The following is a 10,731-nucleotide window of genomic DNA, read 5'->3' as shown; positions in this document are numbered from 1 at the left end:
TGTTCTGCACCTAATACATCATCATCACCTAATGCATCTGCTGCAGCTAATGCCTCGACTGCTACTGTGAGCACCTAATTTTTGCTCTACATGAAAACAACTCCTAAAAATAGACCAAAATAATTTTAATTGATTTTCTAGAAGTTTTTCTTTATTTAGTTGCATTTCATACATTTTTAATATTTTAAAATCATAGAAAAATCAAAAAAATTGTCACGTTTTAATTTCATGCCATCTTAGGTTCAATTCGCATGTAGGAATTAATTTTATTAAGCAAAAAACCACAAAATAGTTATTTGTACATATTTAGATTTTAGCCATTAAAATTAGCATTTTTTTTAGTTTTAAGTTAATTAGTTGTTTTAATGTTAAAATAGATAAAGAATTTTATTTTTTTACAAAAATAGATTGATTTAGGATTTTAATTAATTAAAGAAAAAAAAACAAAGAAAAGAAAAATAGGAAGAATACATTTTTGGTCTTGTTTCTTTTAAAATTGGGCCAATAACTACAATGGCCCAATTAGTTAAGACCCAAATTCCCTCCAAAACAGCCCCAAACCCGCCTGATCTGACCCGACCCAAACCCCATTCTCTTTAATTAAAACCTAGCTCCTAGACCTAAACAATCAGATCCCTTACCCCTTTTAGACCCATCGCCGTTTACCCAAAAAAAATGGAGGACTGCTCTCTGCTCTCACTCTGGAACGACACAAAAACGGGCACCCTTCTTGTTCTTCCTCATTTTCTAACCTAACAAACCACTCACAACCAGACCCTCCCCAATTTTTGAAGGAACAACGGCGCTCCCCCTCCTCTCGAGAACAATCAGATCTGATCCCTCACACATTACACCTAAGGAGATGAAAAAATCAGAGGCTCTTCTTTAAAAGAAGCGCCGTTCCTCCCTTCTTCTCCTTCATTGCTCATTCACATACAGAGAACACACTCTTTCCCTCCCATTTTTCTCTGATTTCATCAACACACACACGTTGAAGCCTTTGGTAACAAGTGGAAATTAGAGAATCTAGCGCTGAAATTCGAAGGTGACGAAGCTGATTTTCAGCCTTGAATTTTTATTTTTATTCTCCACATTTTTCTGGGAATTTTAGAGCTTGATGAAGCCGTAAAGATTACTTCGAAGCTGAGAGTTGTTGGAACTGTTTGATTTCGAGCTCGTTGTTGTTTGTTGGCTGGAGCTTCATTTTTTCATCTATGGGTACTAATTCGTCAAGTTTCACCTCTTGAATTTTGCTTCTAGGTATGTTCATCTTCTCTGTTGCTATACATCGGATCATGAAATGAAAATTGCTTTGTTAGTTCTGCTCAGTTCTGTAAGACCAGTTGGCTCAATTGTTAAATTTAGCTTTGAATCCCTCTCTTTATTTATCTTTGGTTCCGGTAGCATAATTTAAATATATTTGAGTATGATGTTATTTTGCTGATGAACTCAACATCTGTCTACTAAGTTTTACTCACATAAAAGTGATAAATTCGTGGGCCTAAATCTATTCTGCTTTCGTCTTAGTATTTGTACTAAAAGTAATATTGCTCCTTTTGTCTAGTTGTGTTTTGTGGTGGTGAAGTACCTGAATGCATATTTATACCAAAAGCTTTATTTGTGCAGAATATTTATACCAAATGCTTTGTTTGTTTGTGTAGAATAACTGATTTATTCCAGTTGCCTTCTGGATTTTAATCGGATTAAATGATTTTGGATGTCCTAAATTTTAGCGATTACAAAAATAGAAACTAATTGGTAAATGAAAGACATCTTTGGTTTCAGCAGTGTATGAATCGAGTTGTTTTGTAATGGAATTTGGTTGCCTTAAGTTGAAATGGCTTGCCAAAACTGACATATATAGATCAAAGTCTCAAACTAATGTATTGTTATCTTTCAGTAACTCATGAATCCATGTTGCTATCTTTAAGATTTGGGATGTTAACATCTAAACTTTTCTTAAGATCACAAACGCATTCCTACTCTCTATAATGTGAAAACCTACCATGCTACCGCTGCTACTACAAAACACAGTTTTCTTTAGTTCAATCTCCTTAACACCCTACACACATCATGTTTGATTCTCAACAACAACTTCAACAGTGTAATCAAATTTCAGACCCACCTGATATAGGATCTATGCAAATCGACGATGCAAGTATACATACACAACCACCTACTTTCCTACAAACTCTACTAACAGAGAAATACCTTCTGCCATCTTCAACCAACCAAATACCTTCCCTAAACACTCTAGATATAGCAGATGAAGTGCTCCATACCACTACTGATGATGATACTTTTATACCAATTTCATCAACTGATAAGTCACGTTTATATGCGCCATGGAAATACTCTGTTATATGAGTTGCCTATAGAGTTTTATGACTTGGAAATACTCAGTAAGATTGGTTCAAAATTAGGGCGACTACTAAAGATAGATACATGTATATCATCTACTACACGGGGAAGGTATGCTCGTATATGGATTGAAGTGCCTTTGGAAAAACCCTTAAAAACTCATCTTTACATAGGGCACCACAAACAGTCTCTTCTCTATGAAGGGCTGAATCTTCTATGTACATACTGTGGAAGATTTGGGCATCCTACTACTAGTTGCTCTGAAGTTGTTCGTGTATCAAATGAGCAAAACCAAAAAAACAACCAGGTAGAAACTAATAGCGCTCCTAATACCATCCCTTCTAAGGAAAATGAATGGAAAATAGTGATATTTACTAAGAAAAATATACAACCACCCAAACAACTCAACTTTGGCAAGGGGCAGGTAACTACAATGGAGGTCACACTAGCAACACAACCACTACCAGGTCAGGCCCCTAACCCTACTTCACCTGTATTGGGCCGGGTCACTTCAACAAGGTCAGGTAAGCTGCAAGAACCCATTATGGAATTTCAAAACAAATTCCAAATGCTTTCAAATGCTGGGCCTTCAGATTTCCAATCTGATCTTTTTTACAAAGGCCCAATAGCAAAAAATATAGATACTGAGCCTTTATTAACGAAGCAGCTTGCAAAAGCCCACTCCCATACGCCTGATAAGCTGCCGACCTTATAGCCCATTTCTTTTCCTAATAACCCTAAGTCTAGATTACCTGACTCACAATCTCCATCTTTAGTTGATTAACACACGTCTTCCCGGGGCCACATGACACTTATTCAACACTTGCCATGTAACCAACTACTTACATCCTCAACCCAATTAAACTCAAACAAATCAGAAGGAACCCTTCCTATTTCAGACACGTTGGATCCGACTCAGAACAAAGCAGTAACAACCATGCATGCTACAGTAAAACTAATTACTTCTGATCCTAGACTTCCTCAAAACCCATGCAAACAACATGATGAGTTCCCATGTGAACATCATCATGAAGAACCCATTAATCTGTCTCCTTTGCTTCCTAATATTTACTCTCCCTCAATTCAAACACCCGAACCTAATACGACTCTAACTTCTGAACCACAACAATTACCTAAGTCCATTCTCAATGCAGAGACCAACCTTCATAGGCATGAGCCAGAGTAAGTTTCTGACGGCAAATATACAAACCAACAACCAGTTTTTTCATCTTCCTTGTCTCACAATGGCAGGTCCTTAACTGCCTCAGAGTTCCTCACCTCTAATATACACATCTCAACTAATGACCACAGAACTTCCTCTCCAATCTTGGTTGGAAATGGGGCTGTAGGGGTATGCTTTAATATTCACTCTGCAACTTAACAATCAAGAGGTGGTATTGCTAATACAAAATCCGACTCATTTAACAGAAATAGTGACAAAAGGAATGAGGATGGGAATGGAAGCTTACAATCAAAATCAATGGTATACGACTCAGACTCCTCTCCCAATGGAACAACAGGCTTCAAGCTCCACCCATCAGCCATGGTCATATCAAATGGCACAGATGAGTCTAGTTTGGTACCAAACAGTAAGTCTATTACCCTTTTACCCACCCTATCATATGGGTCAGGTTTATGCACTTTGGTTCCAGCAACTGGACTCATTCAATCCACTCTCTCCATATTCAAGCCCACTGAGTCCTCTAGAGAGTCTTACCCTACCAAACAGTCCAGTCCAATCACCTCCTCCATCTCTACAAGAACTAGACAGAGATACAAGAGAGGAACTGATAGCAATTCTTGCGGAGATGAGGGAGACAAGAACAAAATTTTGGTGGTTAAAAGGTATCCAATTTTACAACCTCAAAGAACAGTTCGAAAAAAAGTTCATTCTAAAGTGTCCACCGGAAATGGTCACATGCTTGCTCAATTTTCGTCAAACCACCAATCCAGAGGTTGGGAAATATTCTATGGTGATCATTCCGACACTTCTTCAACTTCCTAGCCTGGATCCGATGACATCCTCAGTTGTCCATCCAATGACTCAGGCTCCTATGTCCTAGCCCAGAAACCCTAATTCCTACATGAACTTCTTAGTTTGGAACTGTAGGGGCTCTCACAATCCAGAATTTAGGAGGCACTTTAGGTCTCTACTAGATAATCATAGACCTACTCTTACATCTTACTTGAAACCCACATGCAAGATCATACAAGCTTACATGAGAACTTTAATTTTGGTAATATGGCACAAGCTTCTGCAAATGGTCTTATAGGTGGTTTAGTGGTGCTGTGGAATGCTGATCTTATTAATGTCACAAAAATGAGAATCTCTGATCAGGAAATACACTGCATGGTCCAGGTTAGTCCCACAAAACCTCCTTGAATATTGTCTGCTATATATGCTAGTCGACACTACCAATTACGTGATATTCTTTGGAAAAATTTAATTAGTTTGAATGATAATACTGCTATGCCTTAGCTAATTGGGGGAGACTTTAATGAAATACTAGAATCTAAGGAAAGAGGTCTCCCTATGAATAATAATAATAGGGCTGATAAATTTGCTAATTGCATGCACTACTGTAGCCTTATTGATTTAGGTTATCAAGGTAGCCGTTTTACATGGACTAATAAACAAAGGAATGGTCGTACGATATTAGAAAGGCTCGATCATTTTTTAGCTAATTATGATTGGTTAAACTTGTATCCAAATACAACTGTGACTCACTTGCCTCGTACCCATTCAGATCATTGCCCTTTATTAATTAACTTAGAACCTCCTCAACCTATACAAAATAGAATATTTAGGTTTGAGACGATGTGGGCATCTCACCCACAATTTCAACAACTAGTTCATATAACTTGGTCGAATAATTTGCCCTTACTAGCTACTACTGATAACTTTAAGACAGTGGTCACACGATGGAACCAAAATACTTTTGGAAATATTTTCCAACAAAAAAAGGAAAATTCTTGCTAGATTAGCAGGGTTACAATCCTCCATCCATTATTCCACTAGTATTTTCTTACAAAATTTGGAAACACAATTGTCTTTGGAATATAGCCACATTCTTCATATAGAAGAGGAATTTTGGCAATTAAAATCACGTATAAATTGGTTAAATGAAGGGGATGCGAATACTAAGTTCTATCATCTCTTCACACTCCACAGGCGTCGTAGAAATAGAATTAATGCTTTACAAGATAGTGTAGGTAACTAAGTAACTACCACTAATGAAATACATGATTTAATTAATACTTATTTCAATGCTCTTTTTCAATCTGATCAATTAATCTCTGAAAAAATGATAGGAAATACATACAAATGCGAGTTATCTTCTAATGATATTCTTAGTCTTGATACACCTCTTCATCAAAATAAGATTCTAATTGCTTTAAATAGTTTCAAGGCATACAAAGCACCAGGACCAGATGGGTTACACCCATTTTTTCTACCAAAAATACTGGACGGATGTAGGTGATAAAGTTAGCTCGTTTTGTCAGGATATTTTCCGCTAAAAAATAATTCCTCCTGAACTTAACAAAACTCTTATATGCCTTATCCCCAAGGTAAAGCATTCTACAAGAATTCAACAATTTAGACCTATTAGCCTTTGCAATACCGTTTATAAGATTATTACTAAGATAATTGACTCAAGCCAATCATTAGTAAAATTATAGGACCTACACAATCTAGTTTCCAACAAGGAAAAAGAGATTGTGATAATGCTATAATAATACAAGAATCATTAAATTATCTTGCTAAAATGAAAGGCAAATACCCTTCAATGTTATTAAAGCTTGATTTAGAAAAAACGTTCGACAAGTTGGAATGGTCTTTTATAAGACGTGCATTGTCTTACTTTAATATACCTCCCTATATGATTTTCTTAATCATGTCGTGTGTTACAACCACCTCAATATCCATATTAATTAACGGTTCAAAAACTCAATATTTTACACCTACAAGAGGTATTCGTCAAGATGATCCACTGTCACCCTACTTATTTATTATGTGCATGGAATTATTTTCACGAAGCATTTCCCTATCAGTAGATTATTTGAATTGGCAACCAATTCGACTGTCTAACAAAGGTCCACTTCTATCTCATCTCTTCTTCGCAAATGATATTATATTGTTCTCTAATATTACTGCCAAAAGCTGTCATGCAATCATCGATGTGTTAAATAATTTTTTCAAATATTCTGGGTAAATATTCTGGATAATTTTTTAACATTAAAGAAGGTACCTCTTTTGGTAAATACTTGGGATTTCCCATGTTCCAAGCAAGACCCAAAAATGCAGATTTCCAGTTCCTCCTTGATAATTTTATAAAATAAACTAGCAGTATGGAAATCTAGGTTTCTTATGTTAGCAGGAAGAGCCACCTTAATAAAATCTACTCTTAACCAGTTACCAAATCATATCATGCGGTACATCCACATTCCGGCACATATTCTTAATAAAATGGATCAATACCAATGGAATTTCTTGCGGGGTACTACTTTAGGGAAAAAAATTACACCTTGTTAGATGGAATGAAATTACCAGACCAGAGGAAGCAGGAGGCTTAGGGATTCAAAAATTACATCAAAAGAATAATGCTTTACTAGCAAGTCTAGCCTGGAGGTTATTTAAGACGCCACAAGCTATGTGGGCTAACATCCTTCTGACCAAATATCTTAATGCTTCTCCTTATAATATTCACTCACAAATTTGGTCTAATATTATTAATGAATGGCATCAATGTCAGCTAGGTATAAAATGGAATATAGGTAATGGCACTCATATTAAGTTTTGGGAAGACCCCTGAATTGGGCCTGACACAACAATTAGATCACAAATACATGGCCCTTTACCGTTAAACTAGCAGAATATTACTATCTCCTCTTTAATTAATAATAACGAATGAGACTGTAATAATTTGCCCTTTGAATTACCCATTAATATTACTCAAATAATTCAAGTTAAAATATATCCAAGTATAATAATAAGGCTGACAGCATATTCTGGGGATTAACTCCTACGGGAAAGTTCACTACTAAATCTATGTATAATATCTTAGAAACAAAACATGATGTATCTATTAATAGTTCTACAAATTATAACTGGATATGGACACTTCCGGTACTGCCCAAAATCAAAGGGTTTGTTTGGCTTCTTAAAAAAAATGATTACCTACCAAAGAATACCTTAAACATATTAATTTAATTCAAGATGCTACTTGTCAATTCTGCTATCAAAAGGATGAAACAATTAAGCATTTATTCTTTGACTGCATAAACGCTAAAACATTTTGGCAGAATTTGGATATTCGTGATTACATTAATTATAAATTGCACTACACAAACTCTTGTAATTGGGTACACGACCTCATAACTTGTAAGAATTTACATTTTCCTTACCAAATCAATCCAACAACATACATGCCTCTAAGCTTATGGAATATTTGGTTAGCACGTAATAATAACTGTGACAAACATACTACATCCACAACTTCTGCTAAATTAACTACTCAACAAGCAGCTAAATTTACATATCTAGTAGCTAAGAAGCATACTTGTGTTAAAAAAGAAACAACAAAATCTAAAATGGAAATCTCATAAAGAATTTTTCTATAAACTAAACACTGATGGAGCACATACAACAAACAAAGCTGGTATTGGAGGACTAATACGAAATTCAAAAGCTGAATGGATATTGGGATTTATAGCAGCAGTCCCAAGAGATTCATCAACTTCATCTGAATTACATGCTTTGTTGCAGGGACTTCAGTTAGCTTACTCAACAACCTTGTTCCACTAGAGGTGGAAGTGGATTCTCAAGACCTTATAACACTTCTCTATTCTAACAGTGTCTCATTCGATAATTTGACTACTGACTGCAGGTACTTCCTAGATAGGTTAGGTAAGCTTGTAGTACTGCATGCGTACAGAGAATAGAATAGGGTTGCAGATAAACTAGCAAAGGCAGGCTTCAATTTTGACATTTACTCAACAGTGCGAGTTTTGGATGACAACCCAGATTTTGCATGGTCAGTTTTTCAGCAAGAAAGGAGTGCAGCAAGAACCTGTTTTGGAACACTCAATGCCTCACTCTGATAACTTTCATATTGTAAAGGTGTTGTAATAGTAATGCAATGGTTAGTAGTACTCATATCGGTTTGTAAAATCCTTTGGCACCCACTACTGATGCATTAGCATGTAATAGGCTGCAATATAGGCAGCCTCCCTCTGTACGCAATACTTATTATTAATATATGTCTATCTTTTAAACCAAAAAAAAAGATTTGGGATGTTCAACATATTTGTTAGAAAATGTCTTAAGATTCATAATTGATTTCTTCTTTTATTCGTTAAATGAAAAGCACAAGTAATTATAGTTTTTGTACAAAAGTTAGATATTAGTTTGTAGGTAAGGAAAGGCCCAATAAGTTTCGCTACTGCAAACCTTCATATAACCATAATTTTTTTTAGAAAAATTTTAAATTTATGAACATCGTAGTTTGCTTTAGGTACATAATTAAATTATTACAGCTACGAGTACGGTTCCCGTAGCGTAATGTGATACCTAATCTCAAATTAGATTTAAATAAGAGCATCCTTAGTTGCTTTAGTGAGATACAAATCTTTTAAAAATAAATTGAGGCGTGCCATCCACAAATGAATCCTATAATCTATGGCCCTCATATAAATACAAAACTAGTGTAGAAAATACTTTGAACGCGTAGTTGCTTTAGGCGCGAATTATAATAAAATAATCATAGCTACGGGTACAGTTCCCTAACGTAATTGTGATAACTAATTTCCAAATCCGGGGGTACATTTATGTGACCCGACCACAACTTCTAATAACTTTAATAAATTAAACATGTTGTAGATCGTGGGTACGGTTTCCGTGACATGATTCGCAATGTGTATCAAACAAACAAGTGTACGACAATCGTAACTTGTTACAGAATAATTCCATAAAATAATTAAAAGGCCAATTATTAATAGTTTAAGTGACCGTACTAGAATCACGGAACCCAAGAATGCCTAACACCTTCTCCCGGGTTAACAGAATTCCTTATCTAGAATTTCTGGTTCGCAGACTTATAAAGTAAAGTCGAAATTTACCTGATTTGGGATTCTAAAATAAACCGGTGACTTGGGACACCAAACAAACTATTCCAAGTGGCGACTCTGATAAATTAATTAATCCCATTTTGATTAATGTCACTTTAATTGGAAAAAACTCCCATATACCCTCGGGTGTAAAAAGGAGGTGTGATAGCTCTGGCAACTCTGCTGGGGATTTAAAACCCAAAACATCCAGTTCAGGGTTCAAGAATTCGAGCTTAGAATAACTGTTGTATTTGGCTTTATTTATTATCTAATTTCTACATGGTTGGGCCTAATGTGTTAAATATTATTTTTATCGCTTTGATATTATTTGAACTGTATATAAACTGTTACGAAACCCTTCTCTTCTCATCTTCGGGAATGTGCACGCCGGCGTGACACCTTTTTTGTTAGTGTCATAACTTAAATTAGAAAGAGGCTCGGACAAGTTATAAAGCCGGATGGCCTTTTGGTTCCCCGGTACGTAGCTCCCCCCCTCCCGGCTCGAGTTGTCCGCTCGGGTACACCAAGTCTAGAATAATACCCAGATTTTAAACCTAGAATAACTAAGCCTCATGTTGGATCCCTAGTAGCATCATGTGCATTTGACTTTGGGGACTCAACAATGTGGTTGGGTCCGTCTAAGACAGGTGCACTCGAAATAAAAAGACCATCTTGATGCATCTTACGTGCTACATGCACATCTGTTTGGTTCGGCTTGCATGTTGACCGTCTTCTAGAATAGGGAAGGAAAATCAAAAAAAAGTGAGAGGTAGATATTTAGAAAATTCTGAAACTCTGCCGAAATTCTGAAGAAAAAAAAAGAAGAAAAAGAAAATTCATTTCAAAATGAGCCAAAATTTTCAAATGTCATGTTTCCCTTGTTCCGTCAAAACTGACGGAACTACGCGGGTCTGATTCTCACCAGATATGTGATACGTAGGCAAACCTCATCGTTTCCGACCCCAATTTTCAAAAATTCAAAAATATGTTCCTTTAATTCCTTCTTTAGAAATCTTTCCTTAGAAAATACAAAAAAACAAAGAAGTTTTTTTTAACTTAAAAAAATAGTTTTCTTCCTTTTAAAGTATTTCATACGAAAAAAAGAAATAAAAAAAAATCAATGAAGAATCAAATTCCAAAATACAGGTTTCCTTTATTTTGAAGTATTTTCCCCAAAAATTCCAAAAAAAAAAATCAGAAACAAAAATCCACAAATAATTCTTTTCTTCTTTAGAAGTCTTTCTTTTGTAAAGACCATAAAAA

At 35.6% G+C, this 10,731-nt stretch overlaps 1 long non-coding RNA gene across 2 annotated transcripts; it reads left to right on the top strand.

Annotated features, from left to right (window-relative positions):
• The first annotated feature begins 634 nt into the window (after nt 1-634).
• LOC107787143 (uncharacterized) lies at nt 635-8,518 on the top strand. Of its 2 annotated transcripts, none has more exons than XR_001648319.2 (2): nt 635-1,260; nt 8,250-8,518. It is a non-coding gene; the product is annotated as an uncharacterized LOC107787143 (long non-coding RNA). The 2 variants fall into 2 exon arrangements; XR_001648320.2 differs by having other exon boundaries at nt 8,129-8,518.
• The last annotated feature ends 2,213 nt before the right edge of the window (nt 8,519-10,731 follow it).

This window comes from Nicotiana tabacum, chromosome 1 (genome assembly GCF_000715075.1).
Source record: "Nicotiana tabacum cultivar K326 chromosome 1, ASM71507v2, whole genome shotgun sequence".
Lineage (NCBI taxonomy): Eukaryota > Viridiplantae > Streptophyta > Magnoliopsida > Solanales > Solanaceae > Nicotiana > Nicotiana tabacum.
The sequence above is the reverse complement of the archived record's forward strand: the minus strand, read 5'-3'. Positions and strand labels throughout refer to the sequence as shown.